At 57.8% G+C, this 14,289-nt stretch overlaps 1 protein-coding gene across 4 annotated transcripts in view; it reads left to right on the plus strand.

Moving 5' to 3' along the window:
- Positions 1 to 6,568: 6,568 nt before the first annotated feature.
- AHDC1 (AT-hook DNA binding motif containing 1) overlaps positions 6,569 to 14,289 on the plus strand; it is a 64,961-nt gene continuing 57,240 nt past the window's right edge. For 3 of the 4 annotated variants that reach the window (XM_042245109.1, XM_027965441.2, XM_027965439.2), the window contains exons 1-2: positions 6,569 to 7,045; positions 7,289 to 7,386. The gene's annotated coding sequence lies outside the window, so the exon portion shown is untranslated. The remainder of the gene's footprint in view (positions 7,046 to 7,288; positions 7,387 to 14,289) is intronic. The other variant, XM_042245108.1, reaches the window with a different exon arrangement.

Here is a 14,289-nt window from a genome sequence, read left to right on the forward strand (position 1 = left end):
GTTGTCTTTGTCGCTACCATTTACAGATCATTCACTCTGTGTGAGGCATCCTATACACGCATGCTGCCATTTAGTCCTCGGAAAGTCTAATGAGGAAATAGCTATTATATCTTGATTTTACCAATAAGACTGAGGCAGAGTGAAGTAGTCTATAGGACATAAATGGCAGAGCAGGGGTCTGAACCAAGTCCTCTGACTCCAAAATCAGTGCTCTTAGTCTCTAGAGTCTTTTATTGGGACCAGAATATTCCTGTCTGCCCCCAAGGGGCTCTGCCTGGTACCTGGATATCCATTTAGTTTAGATGATGGCCCAGCAGGGCAGTGAGCCACCTGGAGTCCCCCAGGTCCCTGTGACTCCTCAGCAGAGACCAGAGCTGCCTGAGCCTGGAATCCCTCTGTCTACTGGTTCCCCGTCCCTCCCTCTGATGCAGCCGAATGAATTCTCCCTTGCACCCCCTTTTCTGTGCATCCTTCTGTTCCCGTCAGATAGAGCACAATGCAATTGATTAGGCCTCTGTTTTCTCAATTTCAATCACATCCTCACCCTGCCTCCCTGAGATTACAGGCGGGTCACCTTGATTGCGGTTTCCACCGTTCACAAAACTCTTCAGTCATTTACAAAACCATCTCTCGCCTCATTCACTCCCCCACCTGGCTCTTCTCCTCTGCGATGCATGATTTTACTGGCTTAAGACTCAGAGGGCAATTTTATTTCCAAGTTCATGGTGGGGGAGGAGGACACCTAATTGACTAATGCTGGGTGTTTCACATGCACCATCTAATTCGAGCCTCACCATGAGGCAGCGCAGAAGTAGGACTATTCTCGTTTTACCAAAGTGGAAACAAAGACTCTGAAAGGCCACAACGCTTGCTCAAGGTCACTCAGCTGGATGATAGAGTCAGGATTTGAAGCCAGATTTTTGTGACTTCAGAGTCTCGGGCATCCCTCTGTGTCTCATTCCCTTATTTGATGGAACAGCATGAGAAAGTGTGATACTAACCCAGAGTCAGGCCCAGGGAGGACATGCTGCAGGTTAGGGGTGGGGGTAGCCCCACATGTGCTGGACTGTTTTCATAAAAGAGCCGACTCATTTATTAATCTCACACACATCTACTGATATCTCCTGTAGGCTGGTCCTGACCAGGAGGCAGAACAGTAAACAATTACAACACTTAGGGGCAAGGTCAGTCTGGAGGCCAAGGGAGACTTCTTGGAGGAAGTGACAGAAAAGTCTGCCTGGTGAAGCAGCCAGAGGGTGAGATCATCTCCCACTGAGGGAACAGCTTGTGCAAAGGTCCCGAGGTATTGTAGAGCAAGGTCAAGTCAGGCAAGTGCAAATAATTATATATGGGAGGGCTGAGGCAAAGGATGAGGCATGGAAGAAGGAGGCTGGAAGGCCGGAGACAAAAGATACTGGAGGGTCAGGAAACCAAAGGTTATGGTCCCTGAGTTGAGAAACGTCAGAGAGAAAAAGTCTGGGTGGCTTAGGACATATTGGGATGAGTCTATTCTGGATTCCACTGCTCCGGTACTGAGCTGGATGGACCCACTATCCACTCCAGGAGTTGTCTCCCAGGTACCATATCAAAGTCTCCCTCCCACTCCCAGAGATGCACACCCCCACCCACCCACCCACCCCTGGATGGTCTTGCAGTGATGTCTGTACTCTCTCTAGTGGCCATTCTGGGCACTACATCCAACGCTGCAGGAAACTTTCTGGGATAGAAGAAACCTTCGGAACCATCCTGAGGATGGGAGAGACAGTCATTCAGTACAGTTCATGCTCTCAGAAAGCTCACAATTTACTGGTGGTGAGCGTGAAGGGCACAGGCAAAGCAGATGTTGGAGATCAGGAGAGGGTCCTAACGCAACTGGGAGGGGGACATCTTCTCACAGGAGGTGTTACCGGAGACTTGGAAAAGGAATCAGTTTGCTTGATAAAAGCAAGAGAGGGCCATCCAGACCTGATAGAATTAAGTAGCTCAGAGGCAGGAAATGGGACTGTGAAGAGAGTTAAAATTAAGTAGCTGTGATTGGAGTGAAAATTTTGAGGGGGATCTGTGGCTAAAAATGAAGATGGCGAGGTCGGCAGGGGTTGTCTGCTGTGTACTCAAGCTAGGATTCCAAACCTTGGGTCACAGGAAGTCACTGAAGAGTTCTGAGCAGGGGAGTAAGAGAGTCAGATTCACTTTCCGAAAGGAACCCGCTGGTGACCCACACGGAGGAAGGCCAGGTGGGGAAGAGGCGGGAGAAGAACACCCTTCTTGGACACAAAGAATCACACCAGGTCACAGTCATAGGACACAGAGCTCTGGGCAAGCCTGTGAACCAGACGTTTCAGCACAGATGACGACACCTACAGACTCAGCAGTGGGACCCCAGGCTGAGCACCCGGACAAACACACACGTAATGACATACACGCAAACCCAGAACTCAGGACCTCGAACCAGAAGGAAGCTGAGGACACAGTTTCACTCCCAGACACAGGCTGACAGTGAGAACCGAGCACACTGATGGACACAGGAATTTACCCGCATGTACTGTGTGGCTGTCAAGGGCTCTACGCGGCCCCACCCCACCCCCACCCCCGGTCCCTCACCACCTCCGGCAGGAACAAAGCTGACCTTTGCCCCCTGGCCTCTGGCCTCTCCTCCCACACCCCCTGCCCAGAGGGAGGAGCTGTTTGAAGTCTGGGCTGCAGCTGGGGTTTCCTGTTGCCCGGAGGAATGTGGGAGGACTTTCAGGGAGGGGCGAGTGCGGGGAGGCCAGCACAGGAGGAGGGATAATGGGGACTTGGGGGCCTTGATTCCCACTGTACCACAGTGAAGGAGAGCTTCCTGCCTCCATGGTCTCTGGGGCCCCAGCTCTGAGCTGTTCCCATCCAGAGGAGGGGAAAACCAAGGTTGTAATGGCTGCAGTCCAACGGGCCTCTTGTTCCCAGATCTGTAGCTCAGTGGTTCAGGACAGGCCCTCCACCTCTTTGGGCATCAGTTTCTCCTTCTGGGGACTAGGTTGACTTCCTCTGAAACAATCCAGACCTTTCCTGGGGGTAGCTCCAAGAATGAGGCCAGCCCCAGAACTTCTGTAATCAGGGAGGGCAGTGCCCATTCCTACCCAAGGCTCACTTCACTCTGCCCTTTCCAGGAGCTCCAGGGACGTGGCTCCAGGCTGCTGTGACCTCTCAGTTACTGTTATTATTATTATTATATGGCTCAATAATCCCTCAGCATGCCTGTGCCAGTTTTTCAAACTGCTTTCATATCCATGTGTTCAGTAAATCTTCTCAACAGCCTTGCCTGTAATACAGAGAAGGGGTTACTCTTAGTTTTACACATGTGGAAATGGAGACTCGAAGAGTTAAGGACACGCAAGCAAGAGCAGAATCAGAACCAGGTGTGGAGAATTCCCTGGCTGTCCAGTGGTTAGAACTCCACCCTTCCAAGGCAGAGGGTCCAGGTTCAATCTTTGGGAAGGGAACCAAGATCCTGCAAACTGCTCAGCACAGCTGAAAAATAAAAAGAACCAGGTCTGCCTGCTTCCTATTCCACATGCCCTCCAAACCCTTAGGCCCCACAACTTTTAGCCCCTCTGGACTCTCACTTCTATTTCCTAGGTCTAGCTACATAACACCTTCTGCTTACATTGAGACAAAAGCTGTTGCAGTGAGCTGAACCTAGAAAGGGAAGATTTAGGTTCTTCCTCTCCTTCAAGTCTGCTCTCTCTGGGAGTTTACAGCTACCCTGCCCAGCCTGTGGCTACTTCAGATGCTGTTTTTAAAGACCGGGTAGCCCCCAGTCCATCCTAAAGGAAATCAGCCCTGGATATTCATTGAAAGGACTTATGCTGAAGCTGAAACTCCAATACTTTGGCCACCTGATGCAAAGAACTGACTCATTTGAAAAGACCCTGATGTTGGGAAAGATTGAAGGCAGGAGAAGGGGACAACAGAGGATGAGATGGTTGGATGGCATCACCGACTCAATAGACATGAGTTTGAGTAAACTCTGGGAGTAGGTGATGGACAGGGAAGCCTGGTGTCCTGCAGTCCTTGGGGTTGCATAGAGTCGGACACCGCTGAGCGACTGAACTGAGACCCCTTCAGACTAGGCTGGTAAACAGATATAGCAGTTGGACACTAGGTGGCAGCAGCCACCCACAAGAAGACTTTGTTTGAGTTTGGGGAGGACTCCCCCACCAACCCTCTCCAAAATACAATTTAAAGAGGTTCCAAGAGAAAGACCAGTCCCCAGATGACTGGGAAACCCTGTAGTGCTTGCTTTCCAGCAATGCCCAACACCTTGGGGGCTAAGAGCACTCAACCTCCCTGGGAAGCGGGCTGCTCAAGCAGCCTGAGGTGGGAGGGATGTGCATGGACAACCCTACCTAACTTCTATTCCCCTCTCACTTACAGAGCCATGGACCCTACTAATCTTGGCCCCTGTACCTCATCACCTAATCTCTCCTCTCCCGTGTCTTTCCCAAACTCCTCTTCATCCCACTCCACCTTGGGCTCCCTATCTCCCAGAAGCCATCCTGAATTGCCCCCCAGTTCCTGCCTCAAACTTGATTCAGCTTAGATGGGGTCTTTATGCCCTGGGGCAGAGCCTAATAGGTAAGGATGTTGTGAGGGTGTGAAAGAAAGGGGAACCTGGGCCTTTCCTAGCCTTCCCAATGCTAAAGTCTCACCGGTGGGGGACCAGCTGGGGCAAGATGCCAAAGCCTCATCTATTTGTGTAACTTTAGGTCAGGCTGGGGAGCTGCAAAGGGCCCCTAACAACTTTAACCATTGCTTTCTTTTGTTAATATCTGATCTTACAATGGTTCCCATTCAACTGATAAATCTTTGAACCCAGGGCTTGCCTGTAAGGAGAAGCTACTCCCAAATGGGTGCCTCTGCGGCTGGTCAGCAGCCCGGATGATGCCAGATCAATAGATGGAACTATTTAGAGCCCTAGACCTCTTCCATGGCTGTGGTGCCCCCACTCCCTGCAAAGGGCCAACAGAGTGTCCCCCAGATCCCCCCAACTTTTTTGTCTTAGAGGAGGGGCTTGCAGGTGGTGACAGGGAGCTGCTGTTGGCAAAACGACACCACCTGCCTTTTGTCACACGCTGGCCATCACCTCGTATCACCCTGCAGGGCCAAAGGAAGAGTCCGAAACGGGTGGGCCAAGGACAAAGGCACTGCTGAAGGGACTTCAGACACAGGGCAAGACAGAAAAAGCCAGCAGACATTGGGCAAAGGAATGTCAGACACATAGATGAAGTGGGACTAGCACAGGACCAGTCGGGGCTGGTGCTGGTAGACGCCGGGGACAGGACAGCCACCATGCATTATTCATCTCCGTGTCCCCTGTGAGCCCTGCACACCTCAGTTAACATTTGTCGAATTTAAGTGCCAAGGGAGGACACACAGACGCCGGGAGAGAAGGTCAGATGGAGAGCTTGGAAGTCGCAGCTCCCTGCTTGACCCAGAGGTTAAGCAGTGAGCTTTGGAATGGAACAGACCCTGGTCCAGCCGGGCTCTACCAACTTCTTCAGTAGGGGTCATGGGCCTCAGTGCCCTCATCTCTAAAATGGAAATGATAACAAAATCATTCTACCAGGTCTTTGCAGGACTCAAGAGCCCTGCGGTGTTCAGAAAGTGGCAGCAGCAGCAGTTCTCCTTCTTGCACTGTCCAAAGACCTCTCCTTGGTAACCAGGCCCTGGCAGTGCACATTCCCATCTGTGGGGACAGGCCAGGCAGGGGGCCGGAGCTAGGGGCTGGATAACAGATGTGACCTGCAGAGGAGGTAGGTGAAAGTGCTGAGTCCAGCCCCCTGGGCCCAGCAGGAGCTCTGAACTGTTGAATCTGAATGCTGCTTCCTGACACCAGGAAGAAGCTCAGTCGAATTCAGGAAGGCAAGGCTGTGTGTGTGTGTGTGTGTGTGTGTCTGACAGAGAGAGAGATCTGTGGAGAATCCAGGACTTCATGCTCTTGTCTTCCTCGGACTTCTAGAAAAACTAGTCTTTGGTGGAGGTGGCTAAACCCAGAGCTCAGAACTTGAGATTGGGGGTCCCTGAAAGGAGGAGGAGGTGCGGGCGGGCTTTGAGTTTTCTGGAGCAGCCCTCTCTCCATCAACCCTTGCGCTTTACTCAATAGGTAACCTTCTCATGAAGGGAGAGCGCCTCCAGATTCAGGGAGCCGGCCGTCTCCTCTTACCGCTTCCTCTCTCATTTAATTGGGACGCCCCCAGAAAGTCTCAAGTCCTTTTAGCTAGTCCCTCGATTCCCCCATTCTACTCTTTCCATTCTCAGACCCCGCCCCTTCACTCCCACCCGCAACCTCCGCTCCGGCCAAAGCCCCCCGCAGCGGGACGAGGAAGGTGGGGAACGTTGGTGATCCTTAGGGAAGAACGCAATCCCCCTTTGGTAAAAGAGGAAGCGCGCGAGGGCTCGGGCGCTGGGTGCCCCCTGCGGGCTCCCGGCCGCGCCGTCGGAGCTGCCGGCGCCGCCCCGCCCGCTCCGCGCGCGGAGCGGCCGAGGCGGGGACTACAAGTCCCGGCGAGCCGCGCGCGCGCTCCCCCCTGGGGTTCCGGATGGTGAGCGGCGAAGGTAAGGCGAGCTCGCAGAGGCAGCGGCGGCGGCGGCGGAGACGGAGAGAGGCAGGCAGGCAGGCAGGCAGGCAGGGCGAGGGCGAGAGACGGCGAGGGGAGGGAGCGAGCGAGGCAGACCAGACAGACAGACAGGCGGGCGGGCGGGCAACGCGAGCCACCCGCCAGGCTGCGCTCAGCCCCGCTCGCCGCGGAGAGAGCAGAAGGCAGGAGGAGGGAGGGGAGGAGGGGGAGGGAGGGAGAGAGGGAATCCAGCTACCACCACCCAAAGCCAGCGTCTGCTTTCTGTCCTCATTTCCTTTTCCCACCCAGCTCTGAGAGCAGAGAAAGGCAGAGGGAGCGAGAGATTGAGACAGTCAGAGGGACAGACAGACAGCCAGAAGAGAGCGGGAGGGAGGAGGGCGGAGGAGGAGGAGCAGGAGGAGGACTACGCGGGGCGCGTTCCCTCCCAGGTTTGCAATTGGGGGGGTGGGGGTGGGGGTGTCCAGGGCTGTGAGAGTGTGTGCGCGGTGGTGGTGGTGGGGGGAGCAAGGGGGCGCAGAGAGAGAACGAAGGAGTGATCGAGGTGGGGGGCGCCGCGGGAGCTGGGGGGCCGGGTCCAGCGGAGTTAGCGGCGGAGAATGTGAGCCGAGGCGCGAGCCATGCTGTCAGCAACGGCGGGCGGCTCAGGGCTCCTCCACGACTCCTCTCCCCAGCTGCCGGGCGCCCGCGTCGCTGCCGCCGCCGGAAAACAGACGCCCCCCGAAGCCCCTCGCCTGGCTCGGACCCACGGAGCCGGCAGCCCAGCACTCCGGTGAGTGGCGCCTCCTCCCCGGCCCTAGACCCCCGCTGGGGACCGGCCGGCCGGGCTCTTTTGTGCAGCGCACCGGGGGGGCCCCGCGCCCCCTCCGCGCGCCCCGGTCCGGTCCGCCGGACCCCGTGGCTGCGGTGCCCGCGGTGCGATCGGTCTTTGTTTCCACCGGGGCCCGCGGCTCGGCTGGGCTCGGCTCGAAGCCTGGCAGGCAGCGCCGGGAAGGGGGAGGGGGAGGTGGACGAGAAGGGGGGGCGGGGAGGGGGGGTTCTCGGGTTTCCTGGCCGCCCCGCGGCTCCCCCGGCTCGGGGGCGAGGTGCGCGCCCAGCGCTGCCGCGCGCCCCCTCCTCCTTCCCCCTCCCTCCGTCTTTGGATTTAAAACTGCAATTTGCTCTCCAGCTTGCTGAGAATGTAGGGGGGGGGGGTGGGTGAAGGGGGGGACCGTGGGAGCGGAGAACAAGGCTGGATTTTAGGAACGGCGCTGGGAAAGGGGGAGACTGCGGAGGGGAGAAGCCCCTCCCCTCCAACCCCCAAATCCCAAGGTTCCGCTTGTGCTCTGGGAGTTGAGGGGCGGGGACCTAATGACCCGGAGGGGGTGTGGGGCGGAGGAGGGATTTGGGGGCGGCCGGGGCCGGAGGGGTTGGGCCGCGTGCCCGGTTACCTGGCGAACAAAGTCGGCTCACTTTTGCATAAATAAATAAATAATCGCCCATCAATGCGTTTCCTCTGAGGCTCTGATTGAATCGGGGGCCCCCTCTTCCCCAGGGCTTGGGGTGCTGAGTGACAGCTGTCAGCCCCCTGGGCCAGTCGCTGGGGGGTGAATCGCTGAATCCCTCCGCTTTCTGGCTCCGGGCGCATTCCCCTGCTGGGTCTTGGTCCCCGGGCAGAGCCAGAGGGGCAGGGGGCTGGCTCCGAGTCTAGGAAATAACCTTGTTTCCTGTTCTACAGGAAAAGGGACGGCAACCCAGAGAGTTTGGGGGCTGGGGATGAAGACTGATGGGAGCCGGAGGGGTTCCCCAGCAGCCTGACCCCCCAGCCTCCTGCCAGGCGCAGGGGCCGGCCGAGGGAGGAAGGATGTGGGCCTTGCTGGCCCGAGGCGGGAGCTGGGGCTGTCCCCGAGGCGGGCAGCGGGCACCGAGCAGGAGGAGGGAGACAGAGAGCAGCGGGGGCGGGAATTCTCTACCGCAGACCCTGGGGGCCGGGGCCAGATGTGGAGGGGTGGGGAGTCCCCCCTCCCTGCTAGCTTGGGGGCCCCGGGGGCTGGGCTGTGAGGGGCTGAGCCTAGTGCCCTGGGTTCTGCACCAAGTGCCTGACTGGCAGGGCCAGCTGAATTTGGGCCCAGGCGTCACCCTGGGAGGCAGGGCCAGCCTGCACCAGCCTGGTCCCTGAGCACAAGGAGGGACCCTTGGGGGGCCTATGCCTGTCTGGCTGGGCAGGCGTTTCCCGCCGGACCAGTTGGTGTCAGGCGGGACTTGGCCCCAGCTCCCTGGGCAGAGCTCAGGGTGTGAGGACAAGCTTTGCCTCTGGGTCAGGGTGGCCACATTTTGTCCGCTGCTGCTGCTGCCGCCGCCGCCGCCGCCGCCGCCGCCGCCGCCGCCGCCGCCGCCGCCGGCGGGGCGGGGGCATGTGCCCGGGCCTGGGCAGAGTCCTGCCAGGAGCATTTGGGGTGTTTCTATTGTTGGCTTGTTCCTGTTCCGTGTGGCCCAGTGTGTGTAGCTGTGTGAGCTGGGGCTGTAAGTGAAAGATTACCAGTCAGTCCACACCCCCAACCCACACCCCCACCCCCACCCCACCGCCTGCCTGTTGGGGGCAGGCTGGGTTGTGGTGGTGAGCTGTGGGGGACCCCCCTAGGTGGCATGTGCCTGCAGCTTGCCATCTCTCTCCTTTGAACAGATGTATATTTATTTTTATGGTAATGGAAAATCAAACTGGATAGTAAGTTGAATTCTTTTTTTTTTCTCTTCTGCTGTGTCAATAGTTGGAATAACCCCCAGAGACGAATGAACTTCTTGCCCCAAAGCTCCTACCCTCCAGAGGTTGCAGAGATCAGTGAGGGCATGAGTTTTTGGGGGCCAGTGGGCACCAGTTCAAATTGGTGATTCTTGTCCCTCTCTGTCTGGGATTGGGGCAGGTGCCCAGGTGGGCAGGCATTGCCCCCTCCCCAGGCATCCCCCCCCCACCCCACTCCCCCTAATCTGTTCTTTCGGCCACCTCCTTGGTCAGCGCCTAAGCTGTGCCCAAGCCCTTGGGACGTTCTCCTGGTGGGCTCTCTCCCCCTTCCTGGGCTCCTGGCCCACGTGCTGATATTTATTTTCTGTAGTAAAATCCATTTTTAATGCCGTTACTTTTGAAATAATATAGAGAGAAACAAATGTGATGTGTTTAAGTTGCCCTCTGTGAGTTTTTAATGTGATCTATGGCTGAGGTAGTGATGGAAGGAGCTGTTGGGCTTGGAGGAATTTGGTGTCATAAAGAAAAAGAGCTTGCTGTTTATTATGTTTGCTGGGCTGGGGGGTCTGGAACAGGGTCGTGGGGGCCCGGAGCCCCAGCACCCCCAGGTGCCGTGATGGACAGCAGTGCTTCTCAGTTTGGAGGTGTGTGGTTTCCAAGACTGTTGCCTTGCTCTCCAGCCTTCGATGGGGCCTTTGGTGAGGGGGCTTGGGAGCTGGGGGATTTGTTCCCCCCTCCACATTCCACCTGGTTAGATTTTGGCTGGGAGGCTTCTGGAACCCCCTGCTGAGCTAAGTGGAGGTGTGTTGTAGAGAGGATGGATTTGGACTCTCAAGGAGATTAAGAGATGGGATCTTGACCTGCTTGGTGTGCCTGTGCTGGAGGCTTGAGGGGCAGGACCCTTTTTCAAGGGGGGGGGGGGGATTTGCTGCTACGGACCCTGGCAGAGCCCCCAAGGGACATTGCTAGTTTTCAGGTCAGCCTGGAGCATTGGCTGGAGCCACTGCCTCCTGTCGCTTCTGTTCCTCATTGGACAGGGGCTTCCTCCAGGCAAACCTGATCCCCTCCACTTCCCCTCTTCACTCTGCCCCACCCCAGGTCAACTTTTTTTTTTTTTTTTTGGTTTGTGGAATACAGAGCTCTGTGTCTCATGCCAGCCACCCAAGACCACAGGGTGCCCTGCCTTCTTCGTACCAGATGCCCAGGCGCTTCTGGTCTGATTCGTGAGGTCAAGCAGACTCGGTATTATGGGATGGAGCCCAGCTCAGTTGCTGGGTCCCCTGGGTCTCTTGGGACAGAGCCGGAGAGGGGGAAGCCAGGATGGGGTGGAGCTGGGAACTGAAGGAGGCGGGAAAGCAAGGGCAACATTGTTGCTAATGTCAGCAGATGGGCCCCCCAGGGAGAGAGCTGGGGTAGGGGGAGGTGGGGAGGAAAGAGACCCAGACAGTCACGCGAGGTGGAGAGAGGGAAAGATGATGATAGGGGGGAGCGCGGAGAGGGGGAGCAGAGAAAACAGTCAGGAGGAGCCAGGATCAAACCCCAGGAGACGGGGCGTCCAGGGTACCTAGAAGGCCTAGGCGTGTGCCACTCCCCACCTCAAAGCCCGAAATGAGTGGGTACTTGAGAGCCTCTCGCCCAAGATCAAATGCTGCTAGGATTGTGTTTGGAGGCGAGACAAGCAAATGTCTCAGGGAAGAGGGAGGAGGACAGACAGGTGGGAGGGGGAGAAGGGAGGACTCCCACAGGAGGAGGGAGAACGGGAAGACCGGGGGATTCCAAGGGTCACTAGACTGAGGCTGCTGCCCCACAGGGCAGGGTCTCCCCCACTGCTTTGCCCAGATGTCTGCGGCTGGAGCCTGGCTCTTTTTTGGACCTGGGGGCGGGGCCGGAGGCAGGTACAGCGCCCCACAGATTGTGGGCGCTCTGCACCAGGAGGCATTAGGATTTTAAAAGCGGGGAGCATCAGGAACATTAGAGGCACCAGGGTCCCATGTAACTGCATCCCCCACCCCTTGTTTGACGGGAGGAAACCCAGTCTAGAGAGCATCCCCCAGCCCCTGCTTGCCCGGGGTCAGAGGCGGCAGAGCCAGATCTGGGACCTAGGCTCTTTCCCTCCACCTCTCTGTAGTTAGAGAGTTGGAACAGCTGCAGGGGGGCCTCCTGGGTGCGCGGGGGTGGGGGCCAGAGCCTGGGGAGAGGAGCAGGCGGGCACCCTTGTGGCCAGAGCCCCCCCAGGGGAGGGGGAGGCGCCGCTGCCTGCCGGGAGGGAGAGAGAGAGGGAGGGGAGAGAGGAGGGAAACAGTGAGTCAGGCTTCCAAGAGCTGAGGATGAGAGAGCCAGAGCTGGGAGGGAGAGGGCAGGGAGGGCTGCTCCAAAGCGAGGAGAGGGAGGGGGCCCAGCCAGGGGCAAGGAGAGCTCTGGAGGGAGGGAGCCAGCCCCTGGCCCCGGCCCAGCGGCAGGGCTGCGCAGGGCTGTGCGCCCTGCGGAGGGTGCAGCCAACATGGACTCTGCCCACGGCGGGTCAGGAAGGAGCCAGGTCCTGCCCCTGCAGGTCCCTCTTGGCATCTGTGGCCCCACCCCAGGGTCTCAGGAGCTCCTGACTGTGTCGTCCCCTTCCCTTCCTCAGTTTGCCCATCTAGCATGAGATCCGGAGGGAGCTCTTCTCAGAGAGGGAGTAGGGGCAACAGAGCCTCCTGAGAGGGGTCTGAGGGCTACCTCCTGCAGCTGCTGGCTCCCTGCCTAGAGACCCTGTTGGAGGCCGCTGCCAGTCGGGGTAGGGGGCAAGTCTCTGGGGTTGGGTTCCTATTCAGCCCTCTTGAGTCGCTGGGACACAGAGTGGGGGCATTGGGCTGTGAGTGCTGGGGGGGCAGTGTGTGTATATGTGGGTGTGAGGCGCTGGGCTGGCTGTGGTAGGTGGACTGCCTGTGGTCTCTCAGGATGGCCAGTGCCTCGACAGGGCAATGATCTCTACGTGTCCAGAACCAGCCTCCATTTGGGGAAGGGGGGAGACATTCGAGTGACTTCCACCCACCCACCCCCAACTCTGCCTGCCGTATCCCTGTGGGTCAGAGGCTCTGGGGCAGCAGGGAGGTGGGAATGGTCCCTGCGGAGCTGATGAGAACTGCATGTGCAGCCCCTCGTGTCGTGTCTGGAGCTGGGACCAGGGCTGGAGGGGTCCCCAGGGACTCCCTGGAAGGGAGCCCCCCTCCCACCCAGCTGATAGGAAGCTGCGGCTCTAGCCGCTCCTTTAGCCAAGGCCTGGCATCCCCCAACCCTTCCCTCCTGTATCCCCTAGTGTCTCTTGCATGGGTGAGGGGATGAGGAAGGTGGGCATAGAAGCTTCCTCTCCTCCAGGGCTTGGCGTTGGGGGGGAAATGGTGAAATGAGGGCAAAGTGAGGCCCCCTGCCTCCTGTACACACACATACACACACACACACACACACACACACACACACACACTCTCTCTCTCTCTCTCTCTCTCTCTCTCTCTCTCAGCTGCAAGAGGCCCTGCTTTCTCTCCTCTCTGCTCTGGGGTCCTTGGCTTGGGAGCCCAGGGGAGGGACCGCTTCTGCAGCTGGCTGGCCCCGAACTCCCAGCTCAGCCCAGCTGCTCCTGAAGCTTCCAGAAGCTGCAGCTCTGCACCCCCCTCCTCACCCTCTGAGCCAGGAGAGGCCTTTGCTGACCTGGGGGAGGGTGCCTTGGTGAGCGAGCGGGTACCCTCCAAAGGACTTGCACAGACAACCAGACAGATGGGTGGCGGAGCAGATGGACACAGACACCCACGCACAGGCAGGCAGAGAGAGACGGACAGATGGACCAGGACAGGGAGACGGACAGACAGAGGTGCTGGCAGAGAGAGGAGTCAGAAGCATGGAAGGGTCTGGGGAGAGAGAAACAGACAAGAGACTTGGAGACGGAGATCCAAGGAAGGAGACAAGGTGACTGAGATGGGAGAAGGAGAGATACGGGGAGAGAGTGAGAGGCAGGAAGAGATAAAGAGAGAGGGGGAAACCCAGACTGAGAGAAAGAGAGGCTGGAGGCTGCAAACCACAAACAAGGATTTGATGAGAATCTGGAAGGTGTTTTCTCCTGCTTCCCTCCCCAAACCCCCAGGCCAGCCAAGTCTCCATTCCTTCCACCCCCAGCTCAGTTTCCAGCTGCTAAAGAGGTCAGGAAGGGAGAGAGAGGAAGAGAGAAAGAAACACACACACACACACACACTCGCCAGATCCCAGAGACCCTCCCTGTTGATCTCTTTGTGGGGGCAGGGAGTCTCAGAGGGCACCTCTCCTGGCCCTGACCCCTGTTCACAGATGTACATACCTCTTGTCTCAGGAAATATTCCAGAATCCTCCCCACTCACTGGGTGTGTGTCTTTTCATATAGTGCACCCCCCGCCCCATACTCATACCTGTCCACACAGGCCTGGCCTCACACACACTCACAAACACACGTTTTGTGGCTCTCGCACTCCTCTTGAATCTCACAGACAGAACCCGGTGGACTTGTCCCTGGGCTTTTTACCCACATGGGCAGTGACACCCAGGACTCATCGTGGGTTCTCAGGACCTGTTCCTACCCCCATACACAGTCACACTCACACAACAGCAGCAGTCACCCCACAGCAGAGAGAGGATACTTTCTGGAGGGGAAGATCAGGGTTCCCAGGGAGCCATGGTGTTGTGGGCGCAGAGGAGGGGGTTTACCCCCTACTCTGACTTGGCTGAGTGGAGTGGAGCCCCTCTGAGCTGGTGGGAGCCCTCCTGGGAAGTGACAAGGCCTGTCCTGAACACTGATCAGCTGGCTGGTGTGAAAGAGCTGAGAGTTGGTAAGAATGTGTGTGCATGCGTGTGTGCACATGTGTGAACCTGGGCACATACATGCAGGTGTAAGGGATGGCGCGTGTCTGTTACGGTGTGTATGAGAGACTGAATGCATGTGAGAGTGAGATGGGC

This window comes from Ovis aries, chromosome 2, assembly GCF_016772045.2.
Source record: "Ovis aries strain OAR_USU_Benz2616 breed Rambouillet chromosome 2, ARS-UI_Ramb_v3.0, whole genome shotgun sequence".
Taxonomy (NCBI): Eukaryota; Metazoa; Chordata; class Mammalia; order Artiodactyla; family Bovidae; genus Ovis; species Ovis aries.